The sequence below is a fragment of the Ciconia boyciana genome, chromosome 3, assembly GCF_034638445.1.
Source record: "Ciconia boyciana chromosome 3, ASM3463844v1, whole genome shotgun sequence".
Classification (NCBI taxonomy): domain Eukaryota; kingdom Metazoa; phylum Chordata; class Aves; order Ciconiiformes; family Ciconiidae; genus Ciconia; species Ciconia boyciana.
The window spans coordinates 36,667,846-36,693,623 of record NC_132936.1 but is presented as its reverse complement, the minus strand read 5'-3'; positions in this window follow the sequence as shown (position 1 = coordinate 36,693,623).

The window sequence follows — 25,778 nt, the reverse complement described above, 5'->3', positions numbered from 1 at the left end:
TAGGGGTGGCACAAAGATATTTGTTATGAAAGTAGAGACGGAAAGGACCATAATTTCATAGGTCTCAATTTCCTGCACGTACTACTTGGAAGATAAGATCCCTCGAGCAACTTCTGTAAGCACCATGAAGAAACAATTACTGGGGAAGATGAAAGTGAAGAGAGTATCCTTCTGAATCAGTGCAGATGTCTAACTGGATACTGAGAAGTCCTCTTTTTAGGCAGAGCTCTCCTTTGGCACATATAGAAAAGAAGTGCATTTGTGCTAAGAAAGTCCTGAATGATTTAGACTAGCCTCCTGACTTCTTTCATCATTTGTTTAAGGGCGTACTTAGCTTCACAAAAATAGAGAGATGTAGCACATCCACAGCTCTTTTTGTAAACACGATACCTGAGAGGCATTCGCTCATTGTACTCTCTCAGGTGAAATGCCAACAGCATCCCTAACTTTGCCCAGTAATCACAGCTACTGGAATCCTTTATTGCTTTTCTATGTCAAAGTACCATCTATATTGGTAAAAATAGAACCAGACGTAATGATATTCCCATTCAGTGGATGATAAATGTATGAGACGAAGCAAAAATAATGCTTGTTTTGAGGGAGATGTTGCTGCTATGGGAAAGGTACTCATTACTGTTATTGACCTTTGAAAAATAGTTCACATCTATTGCTTGTTAACAAAGACAGGTTCCTGGCTTAAGTATCTCCCTCTGAAGTTAAATGCAACTATAGCACCCTGTAGTTGGGTTTGCTTATTTGTTTGATATGAACCACCAACCAAGGAGTTTTCTAGTCTAAAATATTTTGTCAATTTTTCAGTTATTGTTTCGAAACTTTGCCAGCATTAACTTCCAGTTTGCTACAGTCCAGTTACACAACTTACTAATTGATACGCTTGACATTACTCACTGAAACACTTTCCTATTCCTACCAGTGACGGGACTCAGGCAAATAAAGGTACACACACATGTAAGTATTGTCAGCAGCAGAGCTTCATCTAGCACTTTACTCCAATATCTCCTTTTCTGACATTGCATTCTTAAAATCTCTTTATTGCACCTGAAAGGTCTCATTTTATTTAAAAAAACTCACTATCATGCCTCATGAAAAGAAAAAAATACTAATACTTACATTTTTTATCTCAGCTTTTAGGGCGTTCCTCTACACATGCAATTTTTTTTAATGTTAGCTCACATCTTTTATCGGTGTGAGGATTTACCTCGAAGTTGTTTATTATACTTTAATAGCTTCACAGAAGAACAAAGTTAGGGCCATTTGCTTGATGTATATGCTTCTAGAGCTTGAAACTTGAAGGAGTTATGGCAAAATGATGGAAAAACTCAAGTGAAATTGAAAATCACCAGTACAATACTGTGGTGTACTGACCCTCAGCATATAAATGACATATACCTTTCCAACATCTTTTACAAATTAGTTACACCTGAAAAAGATGTCAACAGTTAAATTTTCAAACTTGTGTTGTTCAGCGTCTTTTAATGCTGAAGAGAGACTGGTGAAATAAATCTGAATGACTCTTAATGATCTGTTGGTACTGAAATGGATATTTCAGCACAGTGGATCTGTTACTTCTTGTTAAAGTATCTTGCCTTTAACAGCATTTGCTGTGAAGAACTGTTTGTTTTCCTGATGATGTCAGAGAAAAGGAGGGGATTTTTCCTTCACTTTTTTTTTTCCTTTTTTACCATCACCATAAACAGAATTTATTTACAAATTTGTTGTTTTGTATATCACTTACAATTACTCTGAAATCACTCACATTCAGAAATAAATATTTTTTTTAATTTTGGCCCTTCCCATACATATGTCTCATGTAGGTCGTGGTTCTGCACTGTGTAAAATCTCTTCTCGCTTAAAGCAAACCAAGTACCACTCAAGATGTCTTCACTCTACACAGCACCCCAGCTGTCAGCTTTTATTCAAGAAACACCTACTGTGAATAAGCCAGAAATAACCAGAGCAGCAGTGGGGCAGACATCAAGCATTACCGAGGCCACAAGATAAACTCTGCTCCAGCAAGAAAGATGGACAGCCTCTGGTTCAGCCATCTCCAAATTTTCATCAAAGTAGAAGATGCAGTAAGACAGAATGGTGCATTTCCATTCCATGGATGCTGATGGGGCCCAAGTAGACCTACTGTTCCTCTAAAAGAGGAAGGACAAGAGTCTTCACCAGAGGTGTTACGAAATGGGAAACATAGATGTGTGTAAAGAGGGTTGAAGGGGAAGTGGTCTCTCCACCCACTCAGTCCTCCCTTCACCCAAAAAAACCCAGGGTAAAAGAAGCAGCAGGAACGGAGATGTAGACTGAATTAGTGAGACTGCTAAGTGAAACTACTGAGTATAACTGCTTCTTCAGCTCCTTTATTCTCTCATCAGTTGTAAAGGAAAAAGGGAGACCTTTCAGATGTGGAGGAGGATTATCTCATAGCTGCTCAGCACATGGCAAAACAAGCACTAAGTAAACTTTGTTTAACCTTTCCACAGCCCGACTTCCCCCCCTCTGCCTTTCACCTGAACTGCCCTGATGACCCTTAACTACAGCTCAGGATCAATCCTGCAGAATACACAATGCACTTAGGTATTTCACGGTTTAATGGAAATAGTATTGAATTGTTAGGAACATTTTTTTTTCCCTCTGGCAATGTCTTTGCTCCTTCCCAAATGACTCTTACAATGCTACAAACATTTATAACAAAAATCACAGGATAGTTGTTTTTCTGCTTTGGAAATTATTCCAGCATTACTGTTCAGTCCTTAGAAGTATTAGGTAACCTGATTTAAATTATTTTTGTCTGGAGGGAAAAGTGTGGTCCAGCTCTAGCAGTCTCCATGCAATTCCATGAGAGACTAGAATACCTTTTAAAATATTAAAGTGTTTAGAAACCTGGAAGCAGAAATACATCCTGAAAGCAAGTTTCTTTACACAGTCCTACAGGCTGTTTGTGACAACCCAGCTGCAAGCTTTTCCTTTTTCTCTTGAAGCTTTAAAGAGAATGAAATACAGATGAAGGTCACTTTTTATTATATTGTCCCCTCATTGTGAATGGATTTATTTCTTTCTGCTTTTACTGCTAAGAAACTGCCAGTCTCAGCAGCAGAGATAGTAAAACACTTGTATTTCCCCTGCTACACTGTATGATTTTTAACAGATGGGCAAGAAAGTCATGAGGGCTCTTGTGTCATACCTGGGGTAGATTTAGGAAGTGATAGCAAAACACAACCTTCACTAATATCTCCTTAAGGACACATAGCAATGGGAAGCAAGCGAGAACTGAGAGGCAAGAGTGGCTGCAAAGAAGAAAGGTTCACTGCCTGGGAAAAGGAACCTCCTAGCTGTCTTTGCTTCAGTGCCATCCACACCTCCCCAGCAAACTCTGACTGCAAATGAGCTGCACCTTCACATTTTTCTAGTAAGGCTAAAGCCAATTAGTAATATTGCCAACACTTCTCCCTTCCAGAGCAACAAGTGGTGCATGCTTAACATAGGTATTCATTTTTTTCAGAGGTGTTTTCCCAGTGAAGTTTCATCTCTCTTTCCTGTGTTCCTGGAAGGCTATTCTAAATGCATGTGCATAGGTATGCTGAGAAGCTATTCCTGTTTTTGCCTCGGACGGGTAAGCTAGACCCTGTTAAAGAGCTAGACCTTTTTTTTTTTAAGTAAGTAAGTCCTACTTTTTTGTTGTTCTTGGTGGCATTATGGAAGAATCCCTCTCTTGAAGACACATTAAATAATATGGAAAAAAAAAAGCAAACAAACCCTTTCATCATTCTGGATGATTAAATGATGGTTTTCTTCTCTCAAGTACAGAAAAGAATTGGAAAAAAATCAGAACTTGTAACTAGAGCTGTAACAAGGAGAATGCCTACATGTAAGTAGGGTCAAACAGGAACAAAAATGGATGCCTTCCTCTCTTGTCAACTGCTGCTGTCATAATTCAGGAAAAGGAGAGACAGTCCTGAAGTGGTAGCAGCAACATAAAGTACTGAAGGGCTAAAAAGGTGTTATGTGTATATTTGTATGCACATGCCTCCACGGCCCCAAATGCCTTGACATGACATCTCTGATGGCAGTTGTTACAAGAGGCTAATACTTTAACTACATTTACATATTATTACACATAGTGTAATAGATACTATAAATATTTAAAATAACAATTGATTGAGTGCACTTTCAACCTTTGAACTGCTTAATACATTATCATGAAAATCACTAGGATGACTGCCAGAGATTTCTCCAATGCTGAAAATGGCTCTGAGTTTATAGCTCTGCCATTTAGAAATTCAGCTAAAATGTACAGAATGGAAAGCGAGTACACAGAACAGCATAGGAGGGCTCCTGTTGTGGGTCTGCTAACGACATCAGACGCTGAAGAGTGCAGCAACACTCTGAGATAGAGAGAACCTAGAAGAGTTAGATTTAACAAAAAGTGATGGCAAATATCTAATAAGTATGCTTTCCATTTCCATAGCAACTTCCATCAAAGGAACGGAAAGCACTTTAAAACATCAATCAATTTACCCTCAACAGTACTGTGTGGCAGGCAAAATATATATTAGAAGAAATAAAGTTGCTTCCTGGTGATTGCTGGGCTCTATTTTAGGAGTCCTTTTTGCTACCTCTGCACTAACTTTCTCATTAACATTCAGACTTCCCATCTGTCTTTTCCATGTTCTCTCACATGGACTGTGGCATAAGAGGAGTGATCAGAGACATCAGGATAAAGAAGAATATCTTAGGATGTAATGAATTTAGCTATTACTGAACACCAGATCAACCTAGCATAGTCTAAGCAGTCTTATCTACTGTAAGTCATCGCTGCAAAAAACTCTTTACGATGGCAGATGTCAGAACATCAGTGGCTCTCAACAATGGCCTCTTTTATTAAGCATTTTGCCAATGTACCTGTGCAAAAGACATATTTTGGCTATCTGTATTAGGCAGGTACAACATGCATGCTGCAATGCCCAGCAGGTACGCACCATGACCCAGTATAAGGTACTTTGTGCCTGCAAATTATGGGTGGCTTTAAAATACCTTAAAAATAACTTTATGGAGTCAGTATGCCTGAAAATAAAAGAGAAATCAAGCAGATCTTAAATTAGTATGTGTGACACGCCTGTCCCCAACAAGAGAAAATAGAGTCAACCTCTTCCTCCTGCTCTTGAATTTTAGGAGTTGGGGATCTAAAGCCTGAAAAAGTCAGTTCCATGCTCTGAAGCCCACACAGACAGAAACTGAAATGGTCATCTCTTGACAAAGAGTTGTGCTAACTCTTTATGTTTTCTTTTATTGTACAGATGGCTCTGCTGGCTGGAATGAAAGTGAAGATGACAGACAGGATTTTGGCCTCTAGAGAGAGAAGATCTCATTGTAAAGCTGGATGTTGCATCATCTCCACCACCGAGGACAAGGTTAGAGTTGGTCATGGCCAAGAAACTACCTCCCTTTCACTGGCTGGATAGGTTTCTTGGCTACAGAGAATGTGAAGGTTAGCATTAGGTTAAGGGAGTCTAAAGATTGAAGAGGCCTTTTTCTTCTTGTCTGTTGAATGACTCTGTATCAGTTTTTGAAGAATACAAAAGCCCTTTTCTCCAGTACTTCATATCCACTTTGCAAGAAGAGGTGGGTCCTCTATCTATAATCAAGCTGACAGCTAAGGGTAGCATTTGGGAATCAGTAATTGAAGGTTTTGGCTGAATGGCCTTTCAGAGTTCAAAGGAAAGTAGGTGTCTCTCATGACCAGTATTTTGTCGTTTTTACTACTCGCCATGAATCCCTGAGATACAATGAAGTTGAAAGTAAGCGTGAAGGTTTGGATTTTTAAATCTAAATATTGAAGAGTTCCTTTCCTTGCTGGGGGCTAAATGGCTCTAAGTGACGGCAAGGCGGCAGCTGCCAGTTTCAGTATTCACTTTTCTGGAGGAGATGGATTCCCTTGGCTAGAATGGAAAGGTTAAAGTTAGGAATGGTGTCAGGATTTCCTAATCCAGAGATAGAAAAGTGTAGATGCTCAGAGTTAGGCAGAGGTTTAGTGTCAACTAAATGATGTTGTGTGTGATGTATGTGATGAGTATGTGATGAGTATGTGATGAGTATGTGATGAGCTCTTTCATTGCTGGGATAGCTCCCCTGCATTTAGTTACACTAAGAATTAGGGCAGGGTAATATATGAAGTACCCCTTTTGCTGTGTGCTAATGGGCCTGAGAGTAGGAAGAGGTAAGGTATCCTTGTAAGTCCCATGCCTTATATACATATTTTTGGAAGAGATGGAACCTTGGGCTATAATTAAGGTTAGAGTTAGGGCTACTGGTCGTATGTCAAAAGCAGAGATCCCAGCTTAATGGTCAGTGCTGCATGTCCCATGGAGCAAAGAACTGTGCTGCTTCTGTAATTTGTGGCTGATTCTCTATGCTTTCTTTCACTGCTCAGGTAGTTCTGCTAGCTATAATGAAGGCAAGAGCTAGTTAAAATTCAAAAACCACAGGCTGAAGAACTTATCTCCTTGAGCTCTATGTGTTACAGAGGTTTTGTTATGTATTCCACAAAACTGCTATACTAAACTGAGATTTGTTTCAGCAAGAGTCATCAAACCAAGTTAAGTCTGGTGTATTAAATCTCATACTTAAGACTGGATACATGGATATAATTCTAGAATTAGTTCAGAGTTTAGACTACAAGGCAGAGGTCAGAAATTGCCCGCAAAATAAGCATTGGAAGTCACCAGTCTTCTTTTTGGCTTTGGGACACCTCTGAGCAAGGGCAAGTGTTTGGAAAAAAAAGTTTCTCTCAAGGTACAGCTGGACACTGTTGAGTACTGCTGATCCCTTGGGTTCCTTGCAAGTATTTAGGTCTTGTTTCTTGTAGAGGCTTTTTAGCTAAGTATACATCTAGCCTTTGTTTTAGGTTTTGATTTTAGAGAAAACAGAAAAAGATAGGTTCAGTGTTTGTACCAGGTTTCAGCCTCTGCTCAATATCAAGGACTCAGGATGAGCCATTCTCAAAGGATAAAATTATGCTATAGGTTACAGATCTAAAGGTATGCACCTTAGAAATTATCTTTAATTACTTGTGTTTCACTCTACAGAAAAGGTTTAGGAACTCTGCCTAGATGAATGCATGTAAGTGGTGTAAAATATGAAATCAGTTATATTTAAGCTGCTTAATTCAACCTGATTGTTCAGTGTTTAATCAACTGGATACAGAGGCTTATATCCAGACCGTTGAGTGATCATCACTGAAGATAACAGTTTAGGAACTGATGTCCAAGTTGTTCTGGAGAAGTACAGTTCCAAGCAACCTTTTTTAACTGATGATTTGAAAGGACCATGTTTGTTTTGTTTGGGTTTTTTTGAACAAGAACATGTGAGTCACTAGAAGACAGGACACAACCTGTTTAGATGCAACCAAGACAATGTGCTACAGAAGAAAATGTGCACAGATAGATATTAAAAAAAAAAGAATATCAGAAGATCTTTTTGAGAAGAAGAGTCAGACTAGTTTATTTCCTGATCTTTCTGATGAGACCCGAATCACGGACACAGTAGGGCAAGAGAACCAGCTTCTGTCATAGTTATGGCTCTGGTTTCAAAAACAAAGTAAACTAGGAAAGAAAAGCCTGCATAGTTCACACCAGACTTGATCTCATTTCTACAGGCTTCAGACGACTGATTTCTGCATTCTCTAAACATACTGTTATATCAGTGAAAGTGCACCATAGACAATAAGGAAGATCTGTGCTGCATTTGCAAGTGAAATGAATGGGCACAAAGCATGCTACACTTCTATCTTTGTAATTCATCATATTAACATTAATTGTGGCAGGCTTAATTATCTAAGGACCAAAAATAAATAAGTAAACAAATAAATAAATAGCGCTCAAACTTTTCTGAGCATTCTGCTTTTTCTAAGCATCATAAATCTGTGAGTTGGAGTGCAGGATACAATCTTCCTTATAGAAGGAAGACATTTTGAGAAGAAATACTAGTTAGGAAAACTGCTAAGACTCTGTTATCAAAGAAAGAAAGAAAGAGAAGAGCATACATGATGTTACAGAGTCAGCAGTTTCTCAGTGTTAATCATTTTTAACAGAATAAGCCATACCTCTCTAGTATATTCCAAAATTAGTTTTGTTCTTGGCAATTTGAGTCAATTCTATTTTAGCTGCAAACATTGTGACAATAGCAACTTGTTTTCCAAACTGAGGCTGACTACTCCATGCTACAGTAATGAACAGAGTCAAGTCTTCCAAACACCTAATTTAAATCCATGTCTATTTAGTACTGGCTTATGCGCTGTGTTTACACTGTGTGCAAAATTAAACAGCATATCTTCATATAATCATTGAAGGACCTGGAACAGCAGCTGCTCTGAGGGAAGTTTGTTTTCCTCCAGAGGAAGGGAAACAATATCTTCAAAGTGAAAACACAGGCTCACAACTTAAGCTTTTTTTTGTTACAAAAGGACAATTATTCCATTACCCGCATCAGATGGAAAAAATGATACATTTTAAATTAAACTTCATTTTCTTTCACTTTAACTATGGGTTAGGAGCTATGGATTTGAAAGAAAACACCAGTGATGCTTCATAAAGAAAACAGTGTTTCAGACAATGGAGAGCCTGAGTGTTTTTTCTTTTAAATTGCCTGTGTCCAGGTATGAAGAACTTCCTTAGAGTGGATGCAACAGAATGTGCAAGGTTCTCTGCAAGCAGGACATCTATAAACAGGGATATTTTTTTGCTTCTTTGCTCATTCATAGTATTGTACTGGATGCAGAGAGCAAGCTTTTTATTTTTTCCCTATCTGCTGGCTTTGCTAGAGCTCACTGAACTTTCACAGATACAATGAATGAGAAGGCTGAAACATGAAGTTACATGCTGTAAATTGGCAGTGAGACGAGAGATGCGTGGTAGATGTATCGATCACAGTCTTTCTAAAGTAAAAAGATACAGGAGTTTCAAGGAGCTCCTCTGGCAGCGGTATCACTGAGCAAGAATGATCCACGGTTTATTAGATAAAACGAACAATGTCAAGGCTTCTTCCACATACATACAGAAAGTCATTTTAAACACTGTTCTCATCACAATAAAAGTCACAAGAAGAGGAGATATTTCCTCTGACTTCTAAAAGAAGAGCTCAGGTGTGGGCTGTAATCCCTGAAACAGATTGGATATGGTGATCCAAGGTTAGCTGAATGCAAAAGATCAACATTTTGTTACTTTCTTATCCTTGTGAGACTACCTGCCCCAGAGTAAAATGTTGCAGAAAGAAATGGTGTTATCTGAAGAATACCTTTCTGGAATATATGATGTCTCTGAAAATATGGTACTTACTGCATTTTGGAGGTAGCATTTAAAGTGTAAATATTTAGTTTCAACAAGTCATATCTAAAAGATTCAGGGGCTCATAACATGTAAATAGCACAGAAAGGGCTTTAGGATCTTTGAATATTGGTAGCCATACCCCTGGGCCCATAATTTTCCCAGTATATAAATTACTGCAGGCTCTTTCAAATAAAGATGGAGATTCTAGGATGATAGACTTTAAAGACCCTGGTGACTGTAACTACAAAATGTTCATGCATCCCAAAATTGCAGTTACAGAACTCCATATGTTACCCGAAAACCCTTAAACGGATCTTTCCAAACTTCACAGAAAATATTAAGACAACTATTTAAAATACTAAATATCTTCAGGGTGAAATCTTAAAAGTTCAAGCATCTACTAGGTTTTTCACACATAGCAGTTATCACCTACCACTGCAACCAGTAAGTAAAAAGCTTCAAAATACATATTTCAATCAACATTACATTTCCTGTACCACTGATGCTACCTACAAATCTGTCTTGGTTTTCTTACAATATATGTTTCCACAGTTCTTTCTCAAGAAAAAGATAAGAATCAAACCTAACTTTTTTAAGTCTTAAAGAAACTCATGAATATTGCCTCTCTCCCTGTCAGAATTAAAATTAATTACTGTAAAACCTGAAGTGGGGGAGTGGTTTTCAAATGACTAATATTCACTGGTTGTCAATATATCTAGCTGTTTTAGAAGAGCAGCAAGTTTCACATGGATATGTAAATAATTAGAGTGTTTTCAGTTCAGACTTTGATAACTTAAATTGCTCGATTTGAATGCTAAATTCATAAAGCTAGTGCTGATTCTTTGCTTTTGGATTTAACATTTCTTTTCATACTACTGATCATGGTACTGAGTATTGCACGCTGGGGACCAGTTTAAAGTCGTGCCTGAATATCTGCAGATGAAGAAATGTAGGAGAGAGATGCATGGCTTGCTTATGGTAATCACTCAGGTTAAGCATTAATCCACGGTATGCAAATTGCAGCATTAACTATCATCTGTACTAATCATTATGTCTGAGGTTGTCTGAACTGAAATGAATCTGTGGTATGTTGTGACATATTAATGTTCACTGCCAGCTTATTTCAGAAGAGAACTATCACGACATGCTTCTGCCTCAATCAAATAACCAGATAGTCCTGTCTATGTAATTCTCACTTTTCTTAATTATTTTGCTCATTCTCTACTGGTAATTGTACATTACTAAATAAGTAATGACTAAATTAGGACAAGTGAAGGCTGGATTTTTATGAACATTCTCATGCACCATATTTGCCCATTTGGGGCAGAACGATATCTTGCCTGACTTCAGTGATGCTCACAGCACATTTTTTAGATTATTAACTGATTTGATGACTGTATCTAACTGTCCTTATCACTATACTGCTTAAGTTCATTTTTAGAGATGCCCATACTGGAGTTTAGCTTGCATACATGATCCTCATGTTTATGCACATAACACAAAATATTTGTTTTGAAGTTTATACAAATACAAACTATTTACATTTGTGACTTACACATTCATTTTTAAAGTCCCTGAACCAAAATTTCAAAATATGGTCTATCTGTTCATGATTAACTTTCTGTAGGAATTGCTGCATAGTAAAATAACCTCTGGGTATAGATTAGTTTGTCAGGCAATGTCATGCTTATGAATTGCCCACAAAGAACTTTTTTGAGCACTGCAAATATTTACACAAAAAAATAACCATGTGTAATTGCATTTCTGTGTTTGAGTATTTTAAATAAGTTCTATTAAGGCAGCTTACATGTGCCACCATTTGCTTTAGGCAGTTACTAATAATGAATAATAGGCAGCCTCCAGTTTGCGTCAGATATCTGATAGAAGACTGTGAGACTGGACACCACTCCAGTGAGTTAACGATATAAACAGACAGGAACGCAATAGCAGACAAAGGAAGAAATTAAACTTTAAAAAGAAACAATGTCAACAAAATCTCTGACATCTTAGATAAAATACCTCAAAGTAATGATAATACTTAGTATTTGACAGCTCTGCAATATCCTTTATGGTCCCATGACTCCTTTTTTTTTATATGCTAGTATCCACTAGAAGAGTCCCCCATCTGTCTGTTCATAGCTCCGTTCTCACCTGCTGAGGCCAAAATGTATGGAGAGACTCAAAAAGCAGTAAAATGTATGCCTCTGCCATGCTAAATGCTGCTCTCAGGTCTCCCTGGGGAGGAAGAAGTCTTTTTGGTAGGACTCCTGGTGGCTCCCTGAGGAGCGAGGGCAACCTTAGATGATTCCAGCTGGCCCATAACTCCTGCAGCCTGGTGTACTCGCTCTCTCCCCCAGTTGTTGCTGCTCTACATTTCACCTCTTAGACCACAGAAGCTCTCATAAGGCAACTGATTGAGGAGCACCAAAGCTTCAGACCCCTGTTTTCTTCTTGACAGGGGAAGTGCCTTCCTGTGGAGCTGACTGTCTTTATCTAAAGGCTTTCTCCAAACTGATGTACAGGAGATTGTCCTTAGAGACCATCCTTTGTCCTTTCTATCCTTGTTCTCTGTTTTATGTTACTGGTGATGATTAACACAGTGAAACATGTAAAACGTGAAACATTCACATAGAGCAGTGTTCAGTCAAAATCCCAAACATGCCTGCTATGGCATACACAGCCTGTTCAGAAAAAATGAATTGAGCATACAGAAACTTATGTAAAATCACCACAAGATAAGCATAATCATAGTTATGCTTCCATTCCTCTACAGTATAAAATCATGCTGATCAAATGAATTAATCAGGACACCACAGATTTTAAGATGCAAGTGTTTAGGCTCCTTTCCCACATTGCACTGACTGGCCAACAGGATGAGCGTGAGCTGGCAGGGAACAGGGCCATTAAGAAAGTTCAGAAAGAGGATTCCTGGAAAACATGGGCCAAAGCTTCAGCCTCCCCAGAGGATCTCCCCTGGAGCCTTTTCAGACTCTGTCTTCTATGCATGGCATCAGTGGGCTGCTGCACTGGCGTTTGGCCAGTGTCTGTGCCTTATGGCTTGGATTGCAAAGCACATGAGCATAGTTAGTGCTACTTAAGGGAACAATAACTAATCAGATTTAGGGGAGAGATGATATTGCTTTCTGTAACCGAACACGTTTTGCTCTCCTACATAATCATACCCTTCTTTTTTTCTCAAGAACACAGGAACACTTCACTGGAAACTGAATGGAGATGAAAATACAAAGTGAAATGAGAGCTGGATTTAAAGCTCAAGTATAATCAGGCTGTGTGAATGAGATGAAGGCTCAGTTCAGTCTCGTCCCCTCTCCCTGCCCAGCGGGTGCTGACACAGGAGCAGACTTTATTGCACAGTAACTATACCATAATTGCCATTTGTAGTTGTCCTTTTTCAAGTTATAACATTGAGAAATAATATTTCAGGGCCAGATGTGCTATTTAATCACTCCTCTCCATTCAGTTTTGTGAAAGTTGTTGTTACAAACATAGTTTGGTGAGTACAGAATTAACATAAGGCCCTGATCTGGATTTTGAGGGAGCAGTTGTTTTATTACCTGTCCTTCTCTGCCGTAATTTTCTCATCATTTGATGCTTCAGAAAGCAAGAGTTCAGGAAACTTTGATTTAAGAGCATTAATGCTTCCAGCTAACATTCTGAACTTGCTTTATTAAATCCATTTCAGAGGCTAATATATAGCAGCCCTTTCAATATATACAGCAGGAGGAAGCTGTGTACTGGTCTTGACTTTGGTGGTCACCATGGGACTGTCAATCCTACAGCCTGTATACATGAAGAAAGCTGTTTGAAGATCTGCAAAGTGCAAATGAGGTATACCACTGTTTACTAGCCTATTTTAAATTCAGTTTCATTTGTTTCAAGGGTTGGAAGGATAGGATGGGTAGGTACACAATGCTCATCAGCCTGAAAATGCATTAACAATAGCCAGAGCTGAGTCTGCTTTTCGCACTGATTTTTTTTTTTTTAAAAACATATATGAAATCTTACTTCTCTGTCACATCCAGTGAAGGAGGAATTCTTTCTCTAGTTCTCTGCTGTCGTGGTTTAACCCCAACCGGCAACTAAGCACCACACAGCCACTTGCTCACTCCTCCCCAGCGGGGTGTGGGAGAGAATCAGAAGAATAAAAGACAGAAAACTCATGGGTTGAGATAAAGACAGTTTCATAGGGAAAGAAAAAAACACGCACACAAGCAAGGCAAAACAAGGAATTAATTCACTCCTTCCCATGGGCAGGCAGGTGTTCAGCCATCTCCAGGAAAGCAGGGCTCCATCACACATAACGGTTACTTGGGAAGACAAACACCATCATTCTGAACGTCCCCCCCTTTCTTCTTCTTCCCCCAGCTTTATGTACTGAGCATGACGTCATATGGTATTGTGCTGGTTTTGGCTGTGATTGATAGAGTTAATTTTCTTCATAGTAGCTAGTATGGGGCTATGTTTTGGATTTGTGCTGAAAACAGTGTTGATAATATGGGGATGTTTTCGTTACTGCTGAGCAGTGCTTATACTAAATCAAGGACTTTTCAGCTTCCCATGCTCTGCCAGGTGCACAAGAAGTTGGGAGGGGACACAGCTGGGACAGCTGACCCCAACTGACCAAAGGGATGTTCCATACCATATGACGTCATGCTCAGCATAGAAAGCTGGGGGAAGAAGAAGGAAGGGGGGGATGTTCGGAGTGATGGCGTTTGTCTTCCCAAGTAACCATTACGCGTGATGGAGCCCTGCTTTCCTGGAGATGGCTGAACACCTGCCTGCCCATGGGAAGGAGTGAATGAATTCCTTGTTTTGCTTTGCCTGCGTGCATGGCTTTTGCTTTCCCTATTAAACTGTCTTTATCTCAACCCATGAGTTTTCTTACTTTTACCCTTCTGATTCTCTCCCCCATCCCACTGGGGGGGAGTGAGCGAGCAGTTGTGGGTATTTAGTTGCCAGCTGGGGTTAAACCACAACAGGTATGGAATATCTCTGTATTATCAATCAACACTCTTTTCATCGTAAATCCAAAACACAGCCTCATACTAGCTACTATAATGAAAATTAACTCTATCCTAGCCAAAACTAGCATATCTGCAGAAGGACTTTTATCTATAAATTAAGGGAGCTTTTGTCAAGTGAATCTAAAACATTAGTTGCTATTCCAGGAGCTCCTAAACCCCCTCCTTGTGAACAATGCTTATACCAAAAACCACACTACTATCGAAGATTTCCTCATCAGTTGGATCTTTGTAATTTTAGTTCAAGGCAGAAAGAATTGAAATGATCTGGGTGATTTTTGACACTACAAAAAGAAAGGGAGGGAAACATTCAATTTTAAGAAGAAGCAAAGAAAGGAACAACAAAATACCTTTTCTTCAATGTTACATAGAGAGGAAACTATCCTGTGAACTGTAAAGTACTGCAAAGATATAAAACAACCAGCAGAAATCAGTAGGAAAAAAATGGGGTGTTTTCTTCTTATCTTCTTGTCAGGTAGTCTTTTCAATCAACTGCAGATGATCTGACAAAATATCAGCTTCTGTAAGTTAAGGGCTTGATAAACAAGCTGGAGAGTGCAGCGGCATCAGAACTGCTCTTACCGCACAGGCACCAGAGTCAGCAGGTACACTTCTGAAGGTTAATGTGACATTTATCTGAGCACAGTAGGCAAGTGGGAGCCCAAGATGCTGCACCAAGAGAAGCATATGAAGAAACCCAGAGGGAAAAGACTAAAATAAATATTTTCTCATGAATAATATCACATTAAAGTAGCAAACTTAACAGAAAGGTCTGTGGTTGGCAGAATGTAGAGTACTAGTTCAGAAAATCCTACCCTGATTCAGTTCAGAAGTTTATGATCCAAATTTGGTTGGCTCCTGAAGCACGGCAGAGAGATCCTCCCTCTCCCATAAAGCATGGGTCCCCTGGTCCTTTAGGCGTTTTTCTTTATGCCCAGCTTCAAAGTCCCAGAATGAAGGGAGGGGGGTAAAAGATTTTCTTGTTCACAACCATATAGTAATTTGTTCTCAGACTCCAGTCTGTCCTTGGAAGGATTAATAGCTTCACAGGGCCTGATACCTCTTTCTACAGAATTAAATTACACAAAGAGGTTAAAATAAAGGTGGGTCAGCACCATAGAGTACTTAAGACTTATTCTGCTGGCTGATATTTTTTTAAAAGACAGAGCTCTCATTTCTTTCTGTTGCTCTGATGTGTTACATCATTCCTAGGACGTGATCACTTTGCTACATTGTGAAATATGTCTGAGAAGAGCATGAAGATCAGAAACTCCAGTATAGATTGAGAATGGGTGACTGTAGCATCATCAAAACTGTGCTAACCCACAGCACCTCATTCTTGGGAACACCATCTCAGTCTAGGAAACATGATCCATAACTCAGTCCTGCTGCTCCTCCTCAGCCCTTGCTTTCTGAAAAGGGTAATAACAAATCTGTTCCTGTGATTTTGAGCTCTGCCTGAATAAAGATTAAGATCATATTTCATCCCTGTTCATGAATGACTTTTACAGTGGAATAAAACAAATATCTGCTTCTGTAGAGCAATGCATGTAAAGCAATAAATCCCCTCCTGGTTATAAAAGGAGTGGGGATGGTCCCTATCCACGTGCAGAAGGAAGCCAGCAGAATAAACTGAAGGAACTGATCTCACATGCAAAGATGCAAACACTGTGCAACAGACAGTGATTTTCTGGGCAGAGAACCCAGGGATTATGTAGGGGTGCTGCCAAGGGCTCTCTCCTGCAGGCAGCCCAAGTGAGCACACGGGAGCCATGCTCCAGAAGGACCTGGAGCAGGAGACCATCTTCAACATGCAGTGTTGCAGTGTCCAGCTGAAGCAACAGCTGCATCCTTAGGCGAGGTGAGTAGACATGATACTAGGGCTAAAAGTGAATGCAAGTTTTCAGCTTTTAAAATTTCACAGAAAAGTATCCAGGTGTATGTATGAAGATCTTTACCATCTTTGCTTACATTCTTTTATTCAGCCAAACCTAAATGTTCACCCTCTTTTGTATGCCATGTGAGAAATTAACTGTAGAAAAAAAATAGCAGTGTAGAGCATATTAATTCAGCAATGTTTTCATTTGGAGTTTGTAACCTCAAGCAGACTGAAGATAAAAGAAATGGATAGCAAAATAGAAACTAATGACACTTTTCTGTTCATGCCCAAATATTTCTCAAGGAGAAAGGAAATTAGGCTATGTCTGGACAAGTGTTCCCTGCCACTGTCTTATGTAAAAAATGTTCTGCGTTATAGGAAAAAAAAGAGTGAGTTTCATCTTTGGTCTGAGAACTGCACATTAAAAGAAACTTGCAATCATCTATGGCGTGGCCATGATATCGATTGATACTTGGTCTAACAAAGAAAACTTCGAGGAGAAAATGGTATTTATTCGTTATGAGTCCAGATGTTTGAAGCGGCAGAACTGAGAGCAGAGGCAGCGCTATGTGAAATGCAGTGATGGAGGCATGTCAGGACACGGTGAGATGCATTGTCGGACTGGCTCCACATAAGCCCAATGAGTACAAAACCAAAATGAGGAATCGCAGTGTTGGCACTGCAAGCAGCGCTGGCTGTGTTCATCCTACGGAAACCTGCCAGCTGGACCAAAAAATGCATATGCTTATTGCCCAGAAGTGCTTCTTCAAATCAAGTAATACGCTACCAAAGCCAAAATCTGGAAAGACACAAAAGCCTCTGACCTCTGCTGGTGCTCCCTGTGCAACTGCCATGCACTGGGAGGCCATCACTGCATCCTCCTGCGGAAACACCAGCAAGGCATCTTGGACAGCAACCAGCATGTCTCCTGCTGCCCTCACAATTGGTTTTCTTCCTCTTACCAGGGAAAAGAGCAGGCATGAAGAAACAACTGTGAGCCCTGAAACCCTTGTGCTGTGTCCAGTTCCAGAACTGCAAAAAACAAGATCTCTACCCAGCAGATATACCAAGTATAAAAGGATACTATTAGAGTCAACACTAAATCACCTTTTTCTATCTCACTTCCCTGTAGAGGCTGGCCTGTGGACAAGCACACCACAACCAAATAGTCCAAAACCTAAATGTTCACCCTAGACCACACATTTGTCCTTTTCCCAGACAAAGGTGGTTGGTATTACATGTTCCTCTGCTGCTGCTACCTTGAATGTAAACTCACAGAGCTTTCACATGCACCTGTAGAAGTGAGTCCCTCTCTAAAACACCAACATAAGCCTCTCCAGCATTAATAGTAGCTTTACTTATCCATGCTTGTGACTGTACTGGTTAAAAAGAGTCTATAAACAAGAAAAGGACTGCTTAGGAGTACCAAAACAGGCCTTAGATTTGTTACAAGCTATTGCAGGCAACATACCAAATAAATAATTTCATAAAAAAATCAATTTTCATCTTTAGGGACTTAGGTTTTCTACATAAAATCCTGTTTTGCACTACTAAGTACTTTATTGCTTCAATTCCCTCACTTCTCAAGGTCACTCATCTCCTTCTGAATGCCAGCCCAGTTTTCTTTTGAAGTGACAATGCTTCTCAAGTTTGTGGCATCAATAACTGGTTTGAGCTCATCTGGTATTCTGTGTGAAAGCTTGAGTCTGCAATTATTCTGCTAACCTCCAGCTTCTCTTTCTTAAGAAAACCTGATAATTTTCCTTATAGCAATTGGATCAAGCATTTTACTGAGGCTGAAGCAAATTAGATTTAACTTATTTTCTTTTCCTAGAAAATTAAATTTTCTCTAATGTCTTAACTACTGACCAAAAACAAGTCTAAAGGAGCATCACTTCCTTGGATCAGGGTCTCTTTTTGTCAATAGACCTGTCACCTGTCACATCAAGGCAAAAGTAGGCCCTATCTTTATTTAAGCATCTGTTCTCCAGTGTGTACCTTGAAGGTTAGTGTCTTTTGTAAGCTGCAATTACTAACAGTATCTCTCTCCCTCTAACAATATTCCAGTACTCTCATTCCAGAATAACAGCTATTTAATAGCTGGATTTTGTAAAGTTATGATAAGAATGTCCATCTTGTGTTCTTTGTACCCAAAATGTTTGTGTGTGTATATATGTACTTATTCACACACATACAAACACACACATATAATTTTCTTCACTATCATAAAATTCAGTGATTCAACAGTAGAATTTAAATGATTCAAAATCAGTGTTTTATATAAATCCTCAATTATTCACCACTTCCAGCTCTGAGCAGGAACCATCTTCTCTTCAAAGGGACACAAAACAGTAAAACATGACTTTAAGAGGAATGTATTCAGTCTGCCAGGGGAAAACTAATTTCAAAGTCAGGGCTCCAAAGCTGCAGCCCACCCCTGGATATACCTCTTTATTTCAGTATCTTGTATGACCAAAGAATTTGATCAACCTATCTTTAGAAGGCAGGCAGAGAACAGGATTAAAGTTTGCTGTTCACATTTAGTTTTGAGATTTCATGGCCTTTGAATTTTTACATTAAAAACTTTAGTTTGAAAGTCTTACTAATGGTATTTTCCTGGCTATTACTCTCTTTGAACATAAGAAAAAGGGCTGGTGATTCTGTCACCTGTATGTATGTGGTGGGTTGACCTTGGCTGGCCACCAGGTGCCCACCAAGCCAGTCTATCACTCCCCCTTCTCAGCAAGACAGTGGGAGAAGTAATGACCAAAAGCTTGTGGGTTGAGATAAGGACAGGGAGATCATGTCATGGGCAAAACACACAACTTAGGGAAATTAATTTAATTTATTGCCAATTAATAATAGGATAATGAGAAGTAAAAACAAAATTAAAAATGCCTTCTCTCCACCTCCCCTTCTTGCCAGGCTGAACTTCACTCCTGACTCTTCTATCTTCTCCCCCCAAGTGGTGCAGGGGGATGGGGAATTGGGGTTGTGGTCAGTCCATAACCTTTTGTGTCTGCTGCTCCTTCCTCCTAATGCTCTTCACCACTCCAGTATGGGGTCTCCCCCATGGGATACAGTCCCTCATTAACTTCTCCAATGTGGGTCCTTTCCCCAGGCTGCAGTTCTTCAAGAACTGTTGCAGTATGGGTCCTTTCAATGGAGTACAGTCCTTCAGGAACAGACTGCTCCAGCTTGGGTCCCTCACGGGGTCACCGGTCCTGCCAGAAGACCTGCTCCTGTGTGGGCTCTTTTCCATGGGCCACAGCTCCTGCCAGGACCCTGTTCCTGCATGGGCTCACCACAGGCTGCAGCACCCTTCAGGGCACATCCACCTGCTCTGGCATGGGGTCCTCCACAGGCTGCAGGTGGATATCTGCTCCACTGTGGTCCTCCATGGGCTGCAGGGGGATAACCTGTGTCACCATAGTCTTCTTCATGGGCTACAAGGGGAATCTCTGCTCTGGTGCCTGGAGCACCTCCTCCCCCTTCTTCTTCACTGACCTTGGTGTCTGCAGAGTTGTTTCTCCCACATTTGCTCACTCCTTTCCCTCACAGCTGCTGCACAGTGGTTTTTACCCTTTCTTAAATATGTTATCACAGAAGCACCACCACTGTCACTGATGGGCTCAGCTTTGGCCAGCGGCAGGTCTGTCTTGGAGCCAGCTGGAACTGCCTCTATCTGACATGGAAGCAGGTCTTCTCACAGAAGCCACCCCTGCAGCCCGCCCCCTCTACCAAAACCTTGTCACATAAACCCAATACATTCTACCCCTTGTCTCTGTGAACCACGTATTTGAGAATTAACATTAAAATATACATTCACCATAGAATCTTCACAAACTTCACTTACTTCAACAAAAATAATTCCCCACATCAAAGTCAAAATAACTTCATCACAACACTGACAAGAGTGAACAATTTACACACAATCCACCCCTTGTCCCTTCACAACAAAAATTCCCCAGAATTATTCTGCTCTCTGGCAATGTCCAGTCCGTATTTTGTCCATTACCTCTCACAATTACTGTCCTTACCTCAAATTCCTCTGGAGCGCCACTTCTGCATGCCAAAAAAGACTATGGTAGGTTGACCTTGGCTGGCTGTCAGGTGCCTACCAAGCTGCTCTCTCACTTCCCCTCCTTGGCAGGACAGGGGCAGAAAATAAGATTAAAAACTTATTGGTTGAGATAAAGGCAGTTTAATGAACAAAAGCAAAGGCCGTGTGCAGAAGCAAAGCAAAACAAAAAGATTTATTCTCTACTACCCATCGGTAGGAGATGTCCAGCCACTTCCTTGGTAGTAAGGCCCCAGTATGCATAGTGGTTGCTTCAGAAGATAAACGTCTTCATAACACACGTACCCCCTCCTCCTCCTTGCTCTTAGCTTTTATTGCTGAACATGACATCACACAGCATGGGATATCCCTTTGGTTAGTTTGGGTCTGCTGTCTTGGCTATGTCCCCTTGAAACCTCTTGCTCACACCCAGCCCACTGGCCTTCGGAGGTTGGAGAGACAGCCTTGATGCTGTGCAAGCATTGCTCAGCAGTGGCCAAAACATTGGTGTGTTATCAACATGCTTCTAGCTACAAATACAAAGCACAGCACTATGAGGGCCTGCTACAGGGAAAACTAACTCCATCCCAGCCAGACCCAATACAATATAACAGGAAATCTTGTTCTCGCACAACTTAAACAGTAGTTTTCGGCTTAGACCGAATTTGAAGTACATGGAGCTGGGAAAGAGGATCAGAAAAAGGCCATAGTGGCCTGGTTTCCTACCTCTTACTGTGGCCAAGAGCAGAGGTTTGTGGGAGGGATGAAAGAATAGGCAGAAATATGAAACGATCTTGTCCCTGGTATGAGGAAATCCATGGGTGCCCGAAGCAAACCAGTACATCTGGAGACTAATCAACAGACCTATTCTCTCTCAGTTTTCCTGCTCTTTCTTGTTATGCACTTTTACTTTTAGGGTCAATATCCACTGACCCAAAACCTTAACAACCAGTTTCACAATGTAATTATGCATTGCTTGCAAACTGCTTCCTCTTCCTCAGCAATCTCAGCAGGTGCTCCCTAACTCTTGCATTACAAAAAACAGGAATCACCATTCCAGATGCAGTATCTCCATGTTTTATGATTTTATGGGCTGCTGTCACATTTTCATCCTCTTCCAAGCCAAGGACTCCAACTGTGCTGAGTCTTTCCTCTATGGAAGTGGTTCCAAGCCCATGGATCAGCTTTGTTGCCTTCTCTGTGCACTTCTTAGTTTGTCTGCATTATTTTGACAGTCTCCAGTATAATTTGACTCATTTGTTTCCACAACCTCTTAAAGTATCTGTGGGATAGTTCATAGGAAACTTACTCTGTACATTTCACACTGGTGACTTCCACACAGTTTACACAGATTAAAGTGTCATACCAAGCTGCATAATTTTAGGATACTTAAGACATGGAACACCTAATTTGAGGCAATGTATTTACTGTGTAAATATTTATCAGAAAATATATTTGTAAGAGGCAGCATTAAGATTCTTCTGAAAATCTTAACTATCATATTGTCTCTTGAGTGTATTCATAATAACTTCCTTTTCAAGTTATTAGCTTTTAAAGGAATCCTACGTAGTATGTTAATTTCTGAATACTGCCACAGGCATTTTGTGTCTGACTCAGACTCATATCTTGTATTTATAGCAATGCTTCAGGCCTATTCAGTGTCATTCTTGGAAGAATCCCATGGGTTATGATCCCAGAGACAAGAGAGGTCCAGGAGAGCTGGCTGATTTTCAAAGATCACCTCCACAAATTCAAGAGTGGCCCACCCTGATGAGCAGGAAATCAAGCAAAGATAGCAGGAGGCCTGCAGGAATGAACAAGGAGCTCCTGACAGTAGAGGTGGAAGCAGGGAGAGGTGACTCTGGAGGATTACAGAGACACTCTCTGCCTGTGCAAGTAGGAAAGCAAAAGCACACCTGGAGTCCCATCTGGAGAGAGGGGCTTCTGCAGGTATAATAACAACAAAATGAAAACTAGGGGAAATGTGGACCTAACGCTGAACAGGGCAGGGGAACTGGTAGCAAATGACATGGGCAAGGCTGAGGTCCTCAATGGCTTCCTTGCCCCAGTCTTTACAGACATATTAGAAGGTAATACTAGCCTCAGCGATCCCAGGTCCTCAAGAACAGTGGGAAAGTCCGCAACAAGGAAGGTGGAGGAGGATCAGGTTAGTGAACATTTAAACAAACTGCACACAAGTCCATGGGACCTGATGAGATACACCCACAAATGCTGAGGAAGCTGTCTGGTTGTGATGCCACTCTCAATTATCTTCAAAAGGTCAAAGCAATTTGGAGAGGTTCCTAAGGACTGGAAGAAAGCAATCACTCCAACCTTCAAGAAGGGCAGGAAGGAGAATCCAGGGAACTAGAGGCTAGTAAACTTCACTTCGATCACTGGAAAGGTGATGAAGCAAATAATCCTGCAAATATTTCCAAATATTTGAAGGACAAGAAAGTAGTTGGGAGTAGTCAGCACGGATTTATGACGGGGAAATCATGTCTGACCAACCTGATAGTCTTGTACAATGAGATGATGAGCTGAAAGGATGAGGCGAGAGCAGTGGATGTTGTTTACCTTGATTTTTGGGAGGCCTTTGATACTGTCCCCATAACATCCCCACTGACAAAATTATGAAATATGGACTAGATACATGGACAGTAAGATGAACTGAAAATTGTCTGAATTGCAGGGTTTATTAAAGAGCTGTGATCAGCAGCACAAAGTCCAGACGAAAGCTAGTCACTAGTGGTACCCCAGGGGTCGACACTGGAGCCAATATTGTTCAACAGCTTCATGAGTAACCTGGATGATGAGACAGAGTGCACCCCCAGCAGGTATGCAAATGACACAAAACTGGGAGAAGTGGCTGATACATCAGAGTGTTTTGCTGCCATTCAGAGGGACCTCAAGGGTCTGGAGAAGTAAGTTGACAGGAACCTCATGAAGTTCAACAAATGAAGTGCAAAATCCTGTACCTGGGGAGGAATAAACCCATGCAGCAGTACACACTGGAGCCAACTGGCTGGAAAGCAGATTGACAGGAATCATCCTGAGTCCTGGTGGACAAGAAGATGACCATGAGCCAGCAATATGCTTTTTTTAGCAAAGAAGGCCTAACACCATCCTGGGCTGTATGAGGGAAAACATTGCCAGCAGGTCAAGGAGGTGATCCGTTCCCTCTGTCCATCACTGGGGAGACACATCTGGAGTGCTGAGTCCAGTTCTGGGCTCTCCAGTACAAGAGAGACATGGACATACTGGACTGAGTCCATGAGAGGCCATGGGGATGATTAAGGTACAGAAGCATCTGACATACGAGGAGAGGCTGAGAGAGCTGGGATTGTTCGGCCTGGAGAAGAGAAGACTCAGGAGAATCTTGTCAACACATACAAGTACCTGATGGTAAGCAGTAAAGAAGATGGAGCCAGACACTTCTCAGTGGTGTTCAGGGGAAGGACAAGAGACAATGGCCACAGTCTGAATTGCAGGAAATTCCACTTAAACATAAGAAAAAACAATTTGTTTTGTTTTGGTTTGGTTTTTGTTTTTTCACTGTGAAGGTGGTCAAACACTGGAACAGATTGCCTGGAGAGGCTATGTAGCCTCCATGGAGATATTCAAACCTCAGCTGAACATGGCCTTGCATTACCTGCTCACTATGCTTTGAAGTGGAGGGCTGGACTAGATGATCTTCAGAGATGCCTTCCTACCTCATCCATTCTGTGAATGTCAAGACCTTTCAGTTATATCCTATTTAATAAGTTCAAATATTTGTATATATAATATCTCCATAGATATCTATATCTTTGAGTTACCTGTGACTTCCGTATTATAATCACAGTTCTGTCAAGCTTGCACTGTAATTCTTTCCACAGGGTTCTTCCACATAACAATTGCTGTTTTCTCCAGAGATATTAAGTTCACATTACTTTGTCACCTAGAGGTATCTTCTGTGTCACTGCATCCTTATATTACATAATTTTGCCACAGATAACTACTTCATAGGAAATTCTTAATGTAAGAAACTCCTTGGGTTATTAGAATGAGTTGGAGCACAAGCACAGATGTAGTATGACCATAAATGAACACCCAGAGTGATGCATCTTCATTTCCTTAGTTTCTGAAGTGCTGTCATTATGAAGTGTCCTTAAATTATTCATAAATTTATTTTAAGAGACGAGACAATTTGTTGCCATGTTAATTGCTGCCAAAGAAGGGTCCCTCAAGTTACCAACCCATGTTCCTTACCCTCTTTCCAAACCTAATTCTTCAAAATGTAAGATGCATATGTAAACATAGATAAATATCTCATGCCCATTAGTTTAATGGAGAAGTCGACAGAAAACTTAACTCGGTCTTAATCTCTCCCTTTTGCTCATCCCAAATTCACTCAAATTCCTGTAAAGGATATTGGCCTTTTGGTTCTATCCATTATCTCCTTTCAGACCTGAGGAGATCTAGAATTATTATACAAATGTAAAACTTATGGGAAAAAATTCCATTTTGTGTAAATATCAGCTGCTACTCTGTCCATCTGATCACTATCAGCTGTCTGCTACTGCAAAAACTTTTTTTCAGTTAGATGAGATAAGGATGTTTATAGCAGTAACAAGGCTCACAATAGTTACAGATAGATCAAAACCAAAAAGTGTCAAGAGCTGTTGCCATTTTGTCCCTGTTTGGACCACAGGCCATCAATCTGGTAATGACTGGTCTGTTGTAACAAACATGAAGAATCAGGGTGTTAACAAGGTAAGGCAGGAAGCTGAAAGATGTGAAGATGTGCTATTGAAAAACTCTGTGTGAGACCCAGTTTGGAATTAGGGCATCTGAAATTAGTTTTCTATATGTGCACTAGCTGTCTAAGCACCTATTACTCTGAATGGAGAGCTACTCAGTGCAGTCAATGGAGCCTGGAAAGTGCTCAGCACACGCTAAAGTAGGTGTTTGTTGGATGGTCATTTGAATCTCACCCTCTTGAAAATGAGGACAAACTAGGACCAAATGACAAGCTGGTATGGGTGTACATTGAGCGCAGAGAACTTCAGACTGCATGAAGGACGCTAGCTCCCAAAAGTCCCTCAGGTGAAAGCAGCTGAATATATGACTTTCTGCAAAAGATTAATTATTTTTCCATGGTCTCTACAGTCTCAAAATGAGAAATCTGTGAATACAGTTAGTTCCTGTTAGGCAGCACATGCAACCCACCACAGACAAGCTGAAAGTGCAGCCTCATGAGGAAAGGAGCAATGATCTGGGCCACTCATAGCCCTTGAGAGCATACCACACCACCACAGTAAAGAACCCCAAGGAAGTTAGACCCTTCCTGGCCATGAAAAAAGCCACAATTAGCGTGATTTTCTAGGTCCTGTGCCCTAGTACAGCACCTCCCCTTCTGGGAGGTTAAAAACTCCCAGAAGACATGAAAAAATGAATAGCTCTGTGGCCAT